Raw genomic sequence first — 17,453 nt, 5'->3', positions numbered from 1 at the left:
TAATTACGAAATCTCATGGATTTTCAGTAAAATTGGAATTTTCCGAAATTAGCATCCTTGGGCATTTTAAAATGTTTCAGAGCCGTTGTGCGAAATATTTCACCAAACGTCCACCGATGTAAAACAAGGTTTAATTTCCCATTCGGTTATTTCGATTCGGATGTTGATGACTATTAAAAATAGCATTTAATAGAGCAATACGTAAAGGCAATACGTAATATTGTCCGCCAACGCAACTAAATCGAAAGATGATGATTCACGTATTTTATATCGACAGTAAAACACGCGTATTAAGATGAATAATAAAATTTTGTCTGCTTGCGTGTTTTATTCTTCTTCACACGAAATATATTAAAAATTCAGCCATTTCTCATACCGTCTCATGCATATTTAATATTAAGTGTTATTAGCCAAACTGTTTGCCATAATAAAATGCAGACTTCGCAATTCCCGAAGATGTACGGTAATTTAACTTGTATTATTGTAAGCGCTTCACCGATCTGAACAATAATATATATGACTTGGATAATGTAGTGTTGCAACTGTTGGATAGTATCGAATACGGTAAGTAGTACTACTATCATTGCATTTTTTTTCTCAGGAACTACCAAACAATCTATGGTATTGCAAAAATGACGAGAGTTGAAGCGTGCTTCCTTCCACTTCCACTACACTGACTCTGAAGATTTTATCGATAAATATTTCAGTTAGTCTTCTACTTTTTTTTAATTTTTTTTATCATTTTTTTTATTTTTTTATTATTTCATTTATTATTTTTTTTTTTTTTTTTATTGCCTCTTCTTTGCGCATGTTTCATGGAGAATCGAGCGTTTCATTCCATTGTCATTTAGACGCACAAAAGCACCCTCTTAATCATATGTACAATGCACACACGCACGTATATGCAGGATCGTGAAGCCAACCTGTCCTGATCTAATCGGGCATTACAAACTATTCAATCGTTTCGCCGAGCACAATAAAGCCGATTGTTACGATATATAAATCGCATGTATGTAACTTTTTGTGAGAATTACGCGTGCATATGTAAACGAATGAAAATTTTCGTAATTGCGTATGCATGTAAAAGAACCCACGTGTTTTCTACCTTTCGCATACGTTGAGTAGCGAATGACTTTCAAATAAAGTGACTGAGCTCTTCGAGCGCGCAAAACATATACATCTTTAAATCAACAAATTTTCATAATCTATCGGCTCATTAATTTGCTTAAATATTTAAAGAAACACGTGACGTATAAGAGGGCATAAAAATGTTTAAAGAAGCACTTCAATCATGCATCGACATTCGCCATGCGCAATAACTAGAATCTAATTTATAAATGAAATCATATGGAAATATTGTTTTTATTATTTATTTAGAAAAATGCATCCATAAACACCTCCATTTTGTGAAAATAAAATTCTTTATTCGAATCATTTCTGGCGAGAGACGGTGAAACTAAACGATACGTATAATCGAATTGAAAAATTTTCTATTTTTAAAAGTCATGGGCATATATATATATATATATATATATATATATATATCGATGCTGAAATTTCACTCGAGACACGTTTACGCAGAAAAAGTCAAAGCGTGCAGAGCACCAAAAGCAAAGTTATGAAAGAGTTGCTTCAATCGAGCTCATATAACATCCACATCGAAAAAATTGTAAGAGCATAAAAGAAAAGCGCACTTGTCTTTGTGTCTGCAGTGGACATTTGTAAAAACAACGGATTTCAAAAGAATTCGAGTCTTGTATTATCAACTATACTGGTTTTTTTTTTTTCAAAAAGCTTAATAACCAAATGAAGCAATTGTTCTAATTGAAAGGACTTGATTGTAAAATTTAGAATACGTAATTGATAATTATAGCCAACAAATAGGCTTGAATTCACTTTCAGTTAGTCAATTATATTTGCTTCCTATTCGTTTGCATAAAATTTTGTTTATTAAATTCTTTTCAATTTACGAAAGTGCGTTAATCATTTATATAATTTCGATTAATTGACGAATGATCTAATTATCTTAGTGAATTTTTAATGAGACAAAAATATAATTATTTTGTTTTTCATCCTATGCATTGTTAATTTTTATCAAATTAGTATAATTATTATACACACACGTGTATATGTATATATTAATTTAATTGACAATTTCAATAAAAGCCTTATTATTGAATTCAATCTTGAAATACAATTTTATACAAAATCATAATTTGTAGAAATATTGACAGTGTCCTTTTAAATTATTTTTTCACATTCCTCTATCGATCACTTAGTTTCAATAGTCATCCAATATATTCGTATTCTCTGCCAAATATACCGCATTATAAATAAACGACAATAAAATTTATAATTTATCAAGTATTCGATTTCATTTGTTTTTTTATTTTTTTAAATGATTCTCAATAAGTATATGGATAAAATACAGTTAAAAAGTTATTGTAAATTTTCATTAAACATGTTCACTTTTCCAACTTCGCTTATTTCCTTCTTTAAGCTTCCTGCACTTTTGATATACTTTAAATATATATGGTATATCATCTAAGTTTACAACGCTGAAAGTTATATTGTACATTTTAAGCGAATACTATTTTAAGTTATTTTTGAATAAAACGCAAGATTATTTGACTTGAAAACGAATTAGAAAACTGGAGTTTTATTTTCCATGAACATTAAATTTATTTATATAAATTTAGCTATGTATTAAAGCAATATATGCTTCTAAAAACAAGTGCTAACTTTTTGTTAAATGATTTGATTGAATTTTATCTTTATAGATGCTTATTTCTTACGCGAAGCAACATAATTCAGAAAAGATTTCATATTTACTCCGTAAATGTATTTATTTACTTATAAATGTTATAAAAACTAATGACACCTCCGTTCTTGGATTGATAATTATAAAGAAATTAATTTATCAAACAACTAAGTTTTCATTATGAATATTCACTTTGCGTATAAATGCGTGGTATTAAAATTTTATTAGATCCAATTGGATTAAATTTATTCGATTGCAAAATTCTTAATTTTTATTTCAATTAAATATGCTCATGGTTATGATATTTTTCTCAGCGGCATTAAATCAAACCGACCATTTGTATACGTAGATCGTGCGAAATTGGTTGTTTAAATGCATATAAATATGGATGTGTTAACTCTGTACCACGAAATTGCGTACGTAAGCAAGTAGTTGTAAGATAATTAAATGCATGGTCACCCAGATAACAATATGACGACTCTATGAGTGCACATTAAGCGCAGATATGTGCAACATGCGCCGTGGAATATGAATTATATAGATGCAATGCCAAATGGATGTTCAAGAGATTCAGCTCATTGTATGCGTAAGAATTAGATTGTATAATTTCGCCTGGGATGTGTAGCGTCTAAACGCTGTCTAAATTACATGAAAAAAAAAAGTATTAAAATAATTACTATCACACTAGAGTCCCATTAGTCACATTAGACTCACGTGTGTTAGAAATGTTTGCAAATCGTTGTTGAAAGTAAGTCGCAAATCAAGAGCAATTAATTAAAGAATTTGATGCGATGAAATGCTCTACCGATTGCAATGCGTAAATTAAAGTACGTTTTTATTGAAAGACACGTCACAAAAAACAAATGCACACGTAAATATATATATACGATGTACATTCTATGTACATTTATAATGTGAGGATCGAATTCCACAATACACGCATAAGCCCGACGTGTCGTGAACGTGCAAATTTGATGTGCTTCGCCATAACATGACCGTACAATAATGGTATTCTGACGGCATGCTGCGCAAGCACGCCATATGTTACGTGTTGTTATCTGAGAGATGTAAAAGAAGAAGAAAGAAATAGAAAAGAGATGGAAGCGAATAAGGTAAGGATTTACAAATCAATATTCAATGTACATTTCGGTAAACACAACTGCCGAATAAGAGTTTTAGATTTTATTTATTTGTAAGTAGGGTTTATCTAAGGCTGCTCATTTTTCATTATTTGATCAAATAGTATTATTTGCTTCTCAATACGTGCAATATAATAATCAAATAATCTTGAGCAATCGAAAAGTTTCTTTTAATTACCTTGGTTCACTCGGTCTGATCCATTCGTCCGAATGATAAGTGCGATTAATTGATATCTTCATTGTCAGTTAGTTATTTGTGGCAAGTAAAAGTTTACGTATATGTATCGTGACGTACGTTAATTTCAGCATAACAATAGGCATTTCCTAAAACGATAGTAAAATTCGATATTAAATTTGATTCAAGCATGTTAATTAACAGCGTGCCAAATGAATAGGTGACGCTAATTATGTTAATCGCGTTCTGATTAAATAAACCAATGTAATAAGATTAAGTCATTGATTTTCATTTGAATTAAACGATTTTCAATTAAATTAAATATAAGCCTTTTAATGGAAAAATATATATCCTACTTAAGTATTACACGGAAGCGGCAATTTTGAGTAACAGAAGAGCGTACGTAAACTAATACATAGGATTTTAGATTTTCGCTAGTTTAGGATAATTCGACAATATTTAAAAAGAAATTTTTGTTAAATAATTTGAACAACTTGTACAAAATTACAAAGAAAATATAATTTTGGCGAATAAAAAGCAGTTAAGGATACAATAGGCAAAATACGAAATAGCTTATACCAGAATGTACAAACAAAGTTCTCCGTACAATTTAGTTAGATCTAGATAAATTTTACTTAAGTCTCGACAGAGGAATTTATTTTTGTACTATAAATCCTAGTGACATATTATCTAAAAAAAAAAAAAAAAAACTGGAAAACGCAGCTACCAACAAGCAGCAAACAACTTAGGGATTAGATCTGGCAATGGGAAAGCGAAATTGTTACACGTTAAAGGCTGAATTTTCCTCGGCTATAGTAATTGCGTATATACGAAATGCAACATTAATGACCCAAAGCCTTATTTCAATGTCAGCGAGGGTAACGTTCAATGCCGTTTAAGACTTGAGTAATGTCGTCGATTCCCATGGCAAAGAATAAAGAATCGTCGTTAACGGAAAACATATCGATGTCGTTATGCATCCGCGCATTATCAGCTCGAGGATGTTTTGTACCTATGAAAAGCCGAGCCATTTATATCGCTTTTCCCATAGTCATCGGTGAGCGTCACAAGAAGCGACACGACGACGCTGGAGGAGTCAAATTTCTAATGTTTGCCAAAGCTCCTGTGACGTGATAAAGCTCGTGCACGCACGCCAAGTATCGAGCGTGAATGAGTGTCTCGCTTCGTTTATTGTTTATTTTTCTTTTTTTTTCTTTTTCTTTTTTTTTCTATCAATCAGGGTAAGGACGTTTTTTTTTCTTTTGATTGAGCTTGGGGATTGGGAATTAGAGTAGAGATATTCACGTAGTAATTTTTCAAGAAAATAAGTTCCATTGCGGAATCGGCAATAATAGCGAATGTGTTTACAATTGTTCTTTATCAGAAAAAGGGAGGCAATTGTCGTAGATTTGCATGGTCTGATTATGAGATAATATTTAATTTTTTTATACTGGATTTTACTTGATTTAGGACAGCATTTATTCACATATTACATTGTTTGAGAAAACAGATTGTACATTGTTAAGTACTCGATTCACGGAGACTAAGGCACATCCGAGTTATTGTCCTATCGAAAAAATTATATTACTTTACGTGAAACGTCATAAAAAATTTCATTAAAAATCTCCACTAACTTCCTTGAAAAATCTTTTCTCACTATGACACTTTATAGTGACCTAATGTAATATCGTGAGAATTTTAATATTGTCATTATTTAAAAAATTTATATATTAATAACGTACTATGCTTAGGAAGAGATTAAAAGAAAAATAAAAGGATTTTGTAACAAATTAATTTATTTTCACATACTATTTTAAAGCAGAGTTCTGAGCTATTTTTCACTTTACATGGTAATGAATACAATTAAGGAAATCTTGTTGGAAAACATTTTTATTAATTAAATAATAAATAATTTAATTACCCATAAATTACTTTAATTAAAGGTCGCCAATATTATTTAAATATAATTATTTTTAATTACTTCATTGAAATTTATTCAATTTATTATTATCCTACGATTTCAACGCAATTAAATAATTTACTCGAGCTATGATATAACGATGCGCGTACATGAATAAATGAAAATTTATAATCCGAATGTCAGATGAGTGACTGATACAACACGCCCTTTTCACATATCAGGTAGAGGTAAGACCTACAAGTGGCTAAAAAATAATATTTAAATGGCAATCCATTTCAGGAATTATGAATGTGTCATTGTGCCAAATATGATAACTGAGATAATTGAGCTTACCTTGTTATATTGAATATCAATATTAATTAATCCTTGATAATGCGTAATTTGTATTTATAAACATAATTTATAAGTTAAATGTTTAATCACGTGAAATTCAAGTACAACCGTAGGAATAATTACTTTACTTACTTAAAGTTTTTAAATTGACAAAAATTTCATTTAATTAGATTTCACGGCTCTTTAGTTTACTAGATTATTGAAAAGGTTAAACATTCATTTCAACTATGTAAATAAATCTTAAGTAATTAAAATTTTCTAAAATTTTCATGTACTTCATTGTACACTTCTGTTATTTCAACGAAACTTCCTGTCGCTTATATGCGGCTTAGTATTGTCCACAAACCTCTAAACGAACCGTCACCGAGGGCATAGTTTCCATATAATTTTCATGCATACTTTTCAACTGATTGAATATTTAAATTAAATTAAATTCAACGAATGACGCCTATTACAGTGCTATTACATTCATTCATATATTATATTAATATATTGTCATATTTGTAAAAAAAGTTGTAAATATTCAATCTACATATATATATATATATATATATATATGTATTTACACTTTATATATGTTTACATTTTATATATTACATATTTACATATTTACATTTTATATATGTATTATATATATATATATATATATATATATATCTACTTGTTTATATATCGAACTGAAATAATATACAAAATTTAATTAATTTTTCATAAAGTATGAATATCATTATTTGCTGATGAAAATGCAGGTAAAGATTTGGACATCAGCGGCTTCTTTTTTAAACTTTTCATTAAAATATGTAATTATATTAAATATAAAACTGATATATTTATAAATCACATATTTGATTGAATTTTTAGTTTCGTGTAAAATTTCATAAACTTTGATGAAAATTATTTCATCGAATTTAATTAACAAAGCTTAACCTTCATTAATAAAGAACTGAAAAGTGTAATTTTAATTTAAATTTCATAGATATTCTTTAATAAAAGATGATATGTATTTTTAACACGTTAGATTATAAAATTTAATAATTATTATTACATTTTAAAATTGAAAATTTTTAATCTTTTCAGTATTTGATATTTGATCATTTATTTATATTGAACCAAATGCTAAATAATATTTACAATTATAAAAATAAAAATTAAATATAAGTATTAAAGTAAAAAATTAATACAATAATTCGTAAATTATATTTTTATGTGTTATGGAGATACGGAAGAATTTCTAATTGTAGTACTCTACAGAGGAAATATATTATTTCAAGTAGTTCATTTATCATATCCAATTTTCATGCAAATGTCACAAAAATATTTCAATTATGAAATAACATCGCGTACTTCTATATTTTTATGCTTATGGATTTCATCATTAAATTGCTGAATATAAAATTGTTAATATCAAACGATTATTGCTCTTTTAAGTTTTTTTTTTCTATCATCAACTGATACACAGTACAATAATAACATTGAATTAAGGTAAATGAATAATAATCATAATGAGACATAAGATGTTATATGTAATCATCACATATGTAACGTTAATATTTCTTTTTTATTCTACTGGTTACTTTACCGTCTCGTTAAAGTATCTAGCTATTCGAAAATAAAAGAAAAATTTTAATTAAAAATTCAATAATTTTAAATAAATAAATAAATCGTTTACTTGTAAATTTCGATATAAAGATTCAAGCTTTTTACATAATAAACTATTATCAAGATGTAAAAGTTTGGATGAAAATGAATTATTGATAAGTACTTTGAAGTGCTTAACAATAACAAAAACTGCAACTCGTAACAGCTTGACTGCCAATGTCCAATTATAAAACGAAGATTCTCGATATTTATAATTAATAGTAGTGAATTACTTACTGTAAAATATTCCAATTGGAAGAAAAAGATATTTAAGAAATATTATTATTAATTTAAGAAATAATTCATCGAAATAATTACATTTATTCAAATGCCATTTATTCAATTATATAGTTAAAAACTTATTATTCTGTAAATCGTTTTCTTTTATCATTTCATATATTATATTATGGTAAATAGCAATATTACATTATTTTTATTAATTTATTATATTTTATATTAATCTCCTTATACTCAATCGAATATAATATACTTTCTAAATGCATAAGTTTATAAAATTATATTTTGATTGAGAAATGAAATAAATTAAAATTATTTATTGTACTTAAAAATTCGTGCTATAACAACAAACAATACGACTCCATTAATCATAAGCTCATAAGATTGAAATTCAGTCGACAAGAATTAATATAGGAAAAGACGATTCGAGCACATAATTTTTTTAAGTCACCTATAAAATATAGAATATAAATAAATATATTCGTGACTTATATCAAATGTATACTTAATGATGTTATCACAATTGATTTCAATATATTATGAAGAATTCATTTTAATTTTTAAATACTCCGTATCTATTAATTTAATAACTTTTCTAAGCTATTAACTTTTCAGTCAAGTATAATTAATAGCTTTTAAGATAATCATAATGTTTATTTTTCAAATCTATTAACAAAATCTATAATATCATATCAATAAAGCTTAAAGACTATTAACAAATATATAGAGATGTCAGTCGTTTGTTTTATAATTAGAATTAACTTATTTAAATGCAACTGATTGTTAATATTCTTATTATTATTACTATCTATATGAATTATAGTTGTTGATTTGTTAATTTTACTAATTCTATTCAGTAGAAAAAGTGAGTGTACATTTCATTTGCAAAACTGACAATAATTTTCAAGTTATTAACATAAATAATTATAAAATTTGAATATTTTATATGTAAATTCGATATAACAAAGTATAATTGGTTGAAACATTGTTTACGGGGTATAATATTTTCGTTTAATTGAAAAAATAGTTCAAACTTTAAACTTAAGAAGTGTAAACTTTATATGTATATAATACTAATTGCTAATGTATTATGTATGCATAAGAATATATATTTAATTGTAAACGTATGTGTGTTGGCGTGTGCATAGAATTTTCTAAGCTCAAGCGATTCATATGTTTATTTGTTGAGTAAACTCGTTTTCCCTGTTTGCACAAATAGACTTAAATAGATAAAGACGAAAAGATTCTAAAATAATTACAGTTCTTAATGCCACGTTATACAAATTATTTATGAAATGAATTTTCCATTCCCTACTTTACTAAAAAAAATCTACCCTAAAAAAATGAAAATTTTGAATGGAAAATAAAAAAAAAAAAGTTCTGCAAATCTCTATCATAAAGAATTATCTGATAAATAAATGTTGGAAAACAATTTTGTCGATAATAATGAGATTTGTAAATAGAGAAAATTAACCATACCGTTCTTGGCATGCAAAATTTTGTAATATCAAGCAACGTTGATAATATCAAGCGGCTAACGCCAAACGTGAAATCAATCTTTTTCTCGTAATAGACGAACTTGTAATGACCTTTCAGGGAAAAACTACGATCCCTCGGTCATAAGGAAGCGATCGATCAACCGCGTTCATTCGGGTATTTTGCTAAATTTCCAGCGGACTCGCCTTTTCCCAGTCTCGCACAACTCACAGTCCTCTGAAAACAGCGCGTGGACACATCCGAGAGTACATCAAAACATCAAATAACATGCGGCAGCACGGAAAACTCACCGCTTTCGGCGATACGTTCGGGAGATTAGACTCGGCGAGTCAAGGCTGTGTCCTCGTTCAGGTACGCGCTCGTCCTCCTCGCCTCTCTATTATTCCATGACACGGGCGAATCGAGGATCCAGCCAGACTATCGACTAGCAACTACCAGGATCAGCAACGGCAGTGTCCGTGTAAGTCTCGGACGGACGAGATGACGCCAACGAGTGCTGTCCCTCTTGTCGGTTTCCGAGCTCCAGCTCGGATGCATCAATCCCCGGGCGATATCCCGTATATGTCCTTGTGTGTGCGCGCGTGTGTCGACGAGTGTAGGTGAACGTGGGCTTGGACGGGCGCCCACCGACGACGGCCTCTTCCACCTTTTCAACGGAAGAAACAGACGAGTGAGACGGGTGTTGTTGACCCCGGCTGCTCTTTATATCCGATGCCTTTTTGCCACCCTTCCGGCGCCTCAACCCCCTTCCCGTCTACGTGGAGTAATCGCAACGCGGCGATAAGACTGGGAGGGAAGAATGTGATCGCCATGGGAAAGTGAAGAGAGATAGATGGCTAGATAGAGGGATAATAAAAGCCCGGGCGGGAGGGAGGGAGGGATGGAGGGCCGAATGATGTTTGGAAGATGCAAGGGAAATGAACGATGAAAGCAAAAAATCACGTCGGATGAGAATTTGTGGAATAAGAGGCCGGGGCGGTACTGTTTGTCCCCGGACGAGCGTTTCGGATGAGGGACATGCGAAACGTGAGTGAGTGAGAGAGAGAGAGAGAGAGAGAGAGAGAGAGAGAGAGAGAGAGAGGAGAGGAGTGGTGAGGAGAGGAGAGGAGAGGAGTGGAGAGGAAAAAGGCAGTTACAGAGGTAAAGTTGGCGACTGCTTTGTTTTTTCTCTCTGTTTTCGGTGATGTGGAGATGTAGTGAGTCGACCGTATTAAGTTTCCCGACAGCTTTAACGCGCTTTGGTCTAACTACTAAGCTATATAGGGATCACAAAGATAGGCAACTCGCTTGGTTAATGTTTTATTTGTCTGTGCGAGCAATATGCACTTAATTAAGCAGACGTATCTCATGAAAGATATATAACGTTTATTAAATTTTAATCTGCTGTTAAACTACGCATTGGGAATTGTAACAAGATACATTACCACGATATCGCAGTCTAATCTAAGTTAACATTCAATTCAACCGATCCCCGTATGTTCTTATATAAATTAAAAAAATGAATTACCAAAATTAATGTCTTCCCCGTGATTTAATTTGATTATATTAATTAAGTAGAACGGTATAATTAGCATTCGCTCATTGAAAGGAGTTAATTAATTACGCACTTAATCTAAGACAGTTCACAATAATATAATTTATAAAGGGGAAACAACGTTCGAATATAAGAATAACACTGTAGAAACGAATGAGATATTGCATTTGATGAACAAAACGTTAATAATGTTCTGCACAAATAATGCGAGGAGCTGAAATTTTGTAAAAGAAAGTCCATCTTATTTAGATGTAAAGAAAGATAATACAAGTAAATGCGTGTGGATAAAGCTTGAAGTTTCAGAAAAAATTATCAAGCTGGAAAATAATTCAGATGCACTGGACTTAATACATATAATTTGTTATGCATTTACGCAAATATACCGGTTAAATATGATTACGTAAGCATGTTACAAGAATAAAATTTAATGAACATTACATACCACAATTGTAAAAGCGAAAATAATTGGCATTAAATAGCAATCTAAATACGTGAAAATAATATAAGCATTGATATATGGAAACAAAAATAACAAATAAGATTGTAATCGGATTATCGGATAACTCATCCCCTCCCTATTACTCATATTTCTTCATACTACTTTTATTCTTATATAGAACGATCAACAACTGCGGGTGGCTCCTATTTTCCGGCGTCGATGCGTGATAAAGTTTCCTATCATGCAAAATCCGTCAACTTCATATATATATATATATATATATATATATACATGCATACAAATACACATACACATACACACAGGCAGACACTCGTGTGTACACATACAGTTATTTGTACATGGAAAAAATTGATCGAAAATTGAAAAACTTCTGAAAAAATAGTCGTTCATGATGAATAGATTTTCCATATTAATGTTGTAAAAATCTTTCAATTAAATTACTATATTCTAATTAAATTCTAATTTACTTTAAGAATTTACTAAGAAATTATTAGTTTAATGAGATTGTTATTTTACATTTTGAAAAATATTAAAATAATTACAATTCTTCCTTGAGACCACAAAATATTAAAAGATTATTCATTAACGAATGGAAATTTTGAAAGTATAATGACATATAGGTTTATTTCATTTTATTAATTAATTTTATTTCAAATATTATTAATTTCGAATGTGTTTTTGTACACACACACTGACACACAAACTCGCAAACAAAATGCCATATATATAGCATATATGTATATTATATATATATATGTGTGTGTGTGTGTGCGTGTGTGTGCGCGCGCGCGCGCGCGTGTGTGTTGGTGTATGAAGAGAGAAATGTAAATTTCATTTGTTTTGTATACGTGCATGCATGAATTAGAAACGAAAGTGCGTCATGAACAAAAAAAATTTAGAAGATAGAGCATTAATAACAGACAATGTGTCTCAAAAAAAATATACTTCCCTTTCACATTTTTATTATTTTCTTTCTTTTTTTCATTGAAATAATATAATCCAAAGTCCGAAGATTTTCTATTTACGATTATTATTCTTCTATTTCTATTATTATTTCTATCTTCCTTTTTTTTTATAACTGAAGGAACTATATGAATAATTTTTTATATTTTATTATAATTTAAATATTATAAATTTAATGTTTAAAATATACATGAGTTATACAATCGTAAAATATTGATTTAATAACCGACTTCTATATGTAAATGTATAAGCAACCAAAAAATGTGTAAGTGAACTAAAATATCTATTAAGTCATTATAAATGTTGTAACTATTTTCTTTTAGAAATATAATTAGATCAATGCTTTTTTTTTCATTATTTATATATGAATATATATTGTTTCTTAAAATTTGCTAAAAACGGATAAATCAGTCAATATTAAAATATTCCTTTAAATTGTACTTTGACATAAGAAATTATAAATTTTTAATTTTTCATCTCCCTCAGTGTGCTTTTACATTAATATGTGTGCATAAAATAATTAAAAGTTCAGTACTTTCTGAAATCTTCATAAACATCTAAATAGCTACAATTAAAATTCATATCTCGTATTTAAGTGCATGTACGTCTTCTGCAATCTGATTAAATTTACGCGAACGAAGCTGTAAAAATTATTACGGCATTACGTTGTTATACAGGCAAAGAGAATATGATTAATATTAAATGTTAAAGATGCAGTAAATTGACCTTGTAGATCTCGTGTAGATATTATTCCAATTAAAGAAAACTTATTTCCACAATAAATGTAATATTGCAGTTATTATAACATATTTTGCTGTAACGATCGTACAACTTTTATTATTTATGAAATTAGTTTAAATTGGGATGTTGATAAGAGCAGTAAGTTAAGATGAACTGATCGGTGCCTGATATGCGCAGAAGCAAGTGAGTTTGTACCAAAAGATTGAAGGTATTGGTAAGGTTAGGTTACATCTGTAATGGCGATGTTTCACAATTATGTTTTCTATAAACATTGGAATATAAATAATTGTTTATTAATAGTATCATCTACATCAGTATATAAGAAATAAAAGAAAATCCGATCAAATTTTATTCCCTTAATGATTTTACCATTTTCAAATGATTTATATAAACCGTTTATATATATATATACATTTTATACGAATTATATGATTCATCCAAAAAATAATATTAAAACATATTCATTTTTATTGTAAAAATATTTAATAATGACGAGCACGTTTTATTGTTCTTATGTTTTATCTTTCATTTAAGTAAATTAATTTTATGTAACTATTAAGAATAATTTTTTTCATTTCTATCAAAGTCTCATCTATAGCTTTTTACATGTAAAAGTCTTTATAGACATTGCAAATTGTAACTCGATGAATGTTATTAAATATTTATAGATAATCGCGCCCAAACGAATGTTATAGGTTAGTATTTGCTTTTTCTCATAATACAGGATAACTTTATCAATGAACGATTAATCAATGCAAAGGTTGAATAACATAAGCAAATAAATGTTAATTACGCGTAATTCATATTGAACATGGAACGAACGAATGTTGAATTACAAAGATAATGGAGATGAAGAGATGAATGGATGAGGTTGGAATTTCGTGTTTAAACCAAGAACTTGCCAAAAATGTCCACCTCGATAGTTCAGAAGCATGCGTCTATTAGGTGAATTGTAGTCTGGATTTTGAAACGAAAGGATCAGCCCACGCGTCACCACGACAATGATGGAGAGCTACTGGGAGGATCGCGATGCAAAAACAATTTCGCTGCCACGTTTCGTTCCACGAGGACGAGTAGCGCGCGGCTACGGATTACAAGGAACTTTCACTTTGCGATAACAATAGCGCCCTCGGTATCCTTACGCGGCCATCCCCACTCCACACACGATGACCCCAGAAGCTGCTGACTCGGTATACGGATCAAGACGGCGCGAGGACGGGACCACTTAACGTCTCAGTCCAGTACTCGTCCTTATCGACGCCTCGGTGATGTCGGGCGCCATGGTGAGCGCCACTCGGCTCCCATCGGCCCCCGTGAGTCACGTAGGCTCAACGACCCATCGAACGCGCCTATAAATCTACTCATCGCAGGCGGTATCCCTGTCTTACCTAGCACGGCGTCCTACTACTTAAGCGCGCACACAGCAGGAGTCCGGCGCTTCGTCTCGCTCCTCCCGCCGCCACTATCTACTGATCCAATTTCCGGGCATCCCTCTCCAACTACCTCGCCCCTTATCGAGAAGAGAGTATGCGAAAATTAACCTCAACTGTGAGATATGTGGGCGACGCGTAGGAGCCTCGATTAGAGTATATAAAAAGCGAGGGAGAAACGGGGGAGAATTTTAGGACGAGTTAATGGTTCTACTACTGCTGCTGCTACTGTTGCTGCTGTTCCTGCTGCTGGTGCTTCTGCTGCTCCTGCTACTGCAGTTGTTATTGCACACTTAAAGCGTCATATCGGGTTGTACGATCGATGCCGGCACGGATGTGCGACGCGCACTATGTGTAAATCCGTAGGTTTGCTCTGTCGCGCGCACGCACGCGCGCCAACATACAATTCTCTATTCCTTTAACTATCGCTCTTTCCTTCTCTGTACCTCGACTTGCACGTGTATGTGTACACATGTGCAATGACGGACTTGTACACATTCGTGTGTTCGTACATGTGCTCATGACACTCGGAACGAATCAGAGAGGCTCGCGCGCGCGCGCGCGCGCGCACGCCCCTCGTTCTCAGCCATCATTTATCATTTAGCGTATTTATGATTGCCACTCTGTACTTTCTTTTCTCCATACTGCGTTTCAACTATTATCCTTTTCTCCTTGCTTCCTCGAGATCTCCTTGAAGGCATGCGAAAGAAAGAGTTTCTGCAGCCGACAGCTCCGTAGTAACACAAAAGTTATGACCTTTCAAGGATATCACGTTGAAATTACGCACATTCGCAAGAGAACTATGAATCCGTCACCATCAAGAATTTATAAAAGGATTAATAACCCTTTTCCCTTTCCAATAATTATTATCCCGCTCCGTCCCACCTTTCGATTTCACTCACGCTTCCCCTCACTGTCGCCCCCTCCCCCCTCACCGTCTATCCCTATCTCCATTTATTAATCTCTATCTACCTATCTCTCTATCTAACCCGATCTACCTCTATCTCTCTATCTCTCTATCTATCTCTCTATCTCTTTCTCTCTCTCTCTCTCTCTCTCTCTCTCTCTCTATATATATATATATATATATATATATCTGTCATTCTCTCGTAGGGGTAACTGTACTTTCTATCCTATCCACTGGAAAAGCACGGATGCCAAAGTCACATTCAATAATCATTGGACACCAAAGCTGCGTCGAAAAATATGTCAACCTTTCGTTTCGCGGATGAAATAATGGTGCACTACCTCCTCATCCCTCCTGAGAGTTGATGCGCGGCTGTGCGCGTGCGTGTGCGCGTGTACAAGCGTGTTTATGGGAAATGGGTTACAGGATGTGGTGGGAGTCCGGGGAAATGTGTTCGCCAGTAAAATCATATCCCATACGATTATTGTCGCAGCTTAGGGTGGCGGCGGCGGTGACGGCGGCGACGACGATGACGACGACGATGTCTTATTTCGTAGCGCAGCGGCCGCGTCGACGTGCATCGTCTCCAGAATTAAGATGGTTCCGTGAACTAAACCGCCACCAGTTATCGAGCAGATGCTTATGGTCAGATGAGACAAGAGCACCGACGTAAGGAGGATGCTACTACGATCCGGGATACGCACACGCGCGGAGCGGCGCCGTCGAGCATCGACTGCTGTATAATTTACCATGCGTACACGCGTCCGCCCGTCACTGTGTGTACGGGCGCGCAAACGCACGCGCACACGTCCACGCGGGCACACCTAGCGTGAAGATGGACGGATAGAAGCAGGTATATGTACACACAGATGGGCTCGTGCGTGGTCGTGTGCACACAGCTGATGCTTACTTGCCTCTGCGCAAATCTTCCGGCTGCGTGTTTTGACACTACCCACGCGCACACGATGTACACCCACGCCCGGGAATGGTGGTGTAAGAGGGAGGAAATGTGTTACGTCTGGCGGGAGAATGGAAATAAGAAAGGAGGGAGAAATAGCAACACGTCGTCAACGTGTCTCGTGCGTGCGTACGTTATGCTCTCGTCAGCTCGGCTCTACCACCGACCTTGTCGTTGTGGTCTTTGTCGTCGTCGTCGTTGTTGTTGTCCTTGTTGTTGTCGTAGCCGTCGTCGTCGTAGTTGTCGTCGTATTGGTTGTCGCGTCGTCGTCGTAGTCGCCGTCTTCGTCGACGTCGTGATCGTGCTCGTCGCGCCGCAGCGCTTACACCGGTTCACTGAACAGAACGTCGAAGCGCCGCGGCTCCCGGACGCCTGACTGAGAAAGTCAGCTATAGAAACAGAGACAGACAGACAGAGAGAGAGAGAGAGAGAGAGTATGTGTGCGAGAGTGAGAGAGAGAGAGAGAGAGTGAGAGAGAATCGGAAAGAGAAACATAAACAGTGAGAAAAAGAGAGAAAGAGTGAGAAAGAGAGGGTGGGAGATTCAACGGGAGGGGCGCACGCGCGATACTCTTTATTCTTCTCTTTTTCTCTTTCGTGTTTATGTGCGTGAATGCGTATGTACATATTTTGGATATACCTATTTATTAATATATCTATATAAGCACGCGTATGTATGTAGAGATTATATATATATATATATATATATATATATATATATATATATATACATATATACGTGATTTTTGAGCTATTTTAT

The sequence above is a fragment of the Ceratosolen solmsi genome, unplaced genomic scaffold (genome assembly GCF_000503995.2).
Source record: "Ceratosolen solmsi marchali unplaced genomic scaffold, CerSol_1.0 scaffold13, whole genome shotgun sequence".
Lineage (NCBI taxonomy): Eukaryota > Metazoa > Arthropoda > Insecta > Hymenoptera > Agaonidae > Ceratosolen > Ceratosolen solmsi.
Note: the sequence above shows the minus strand (reverse complement) of the source record.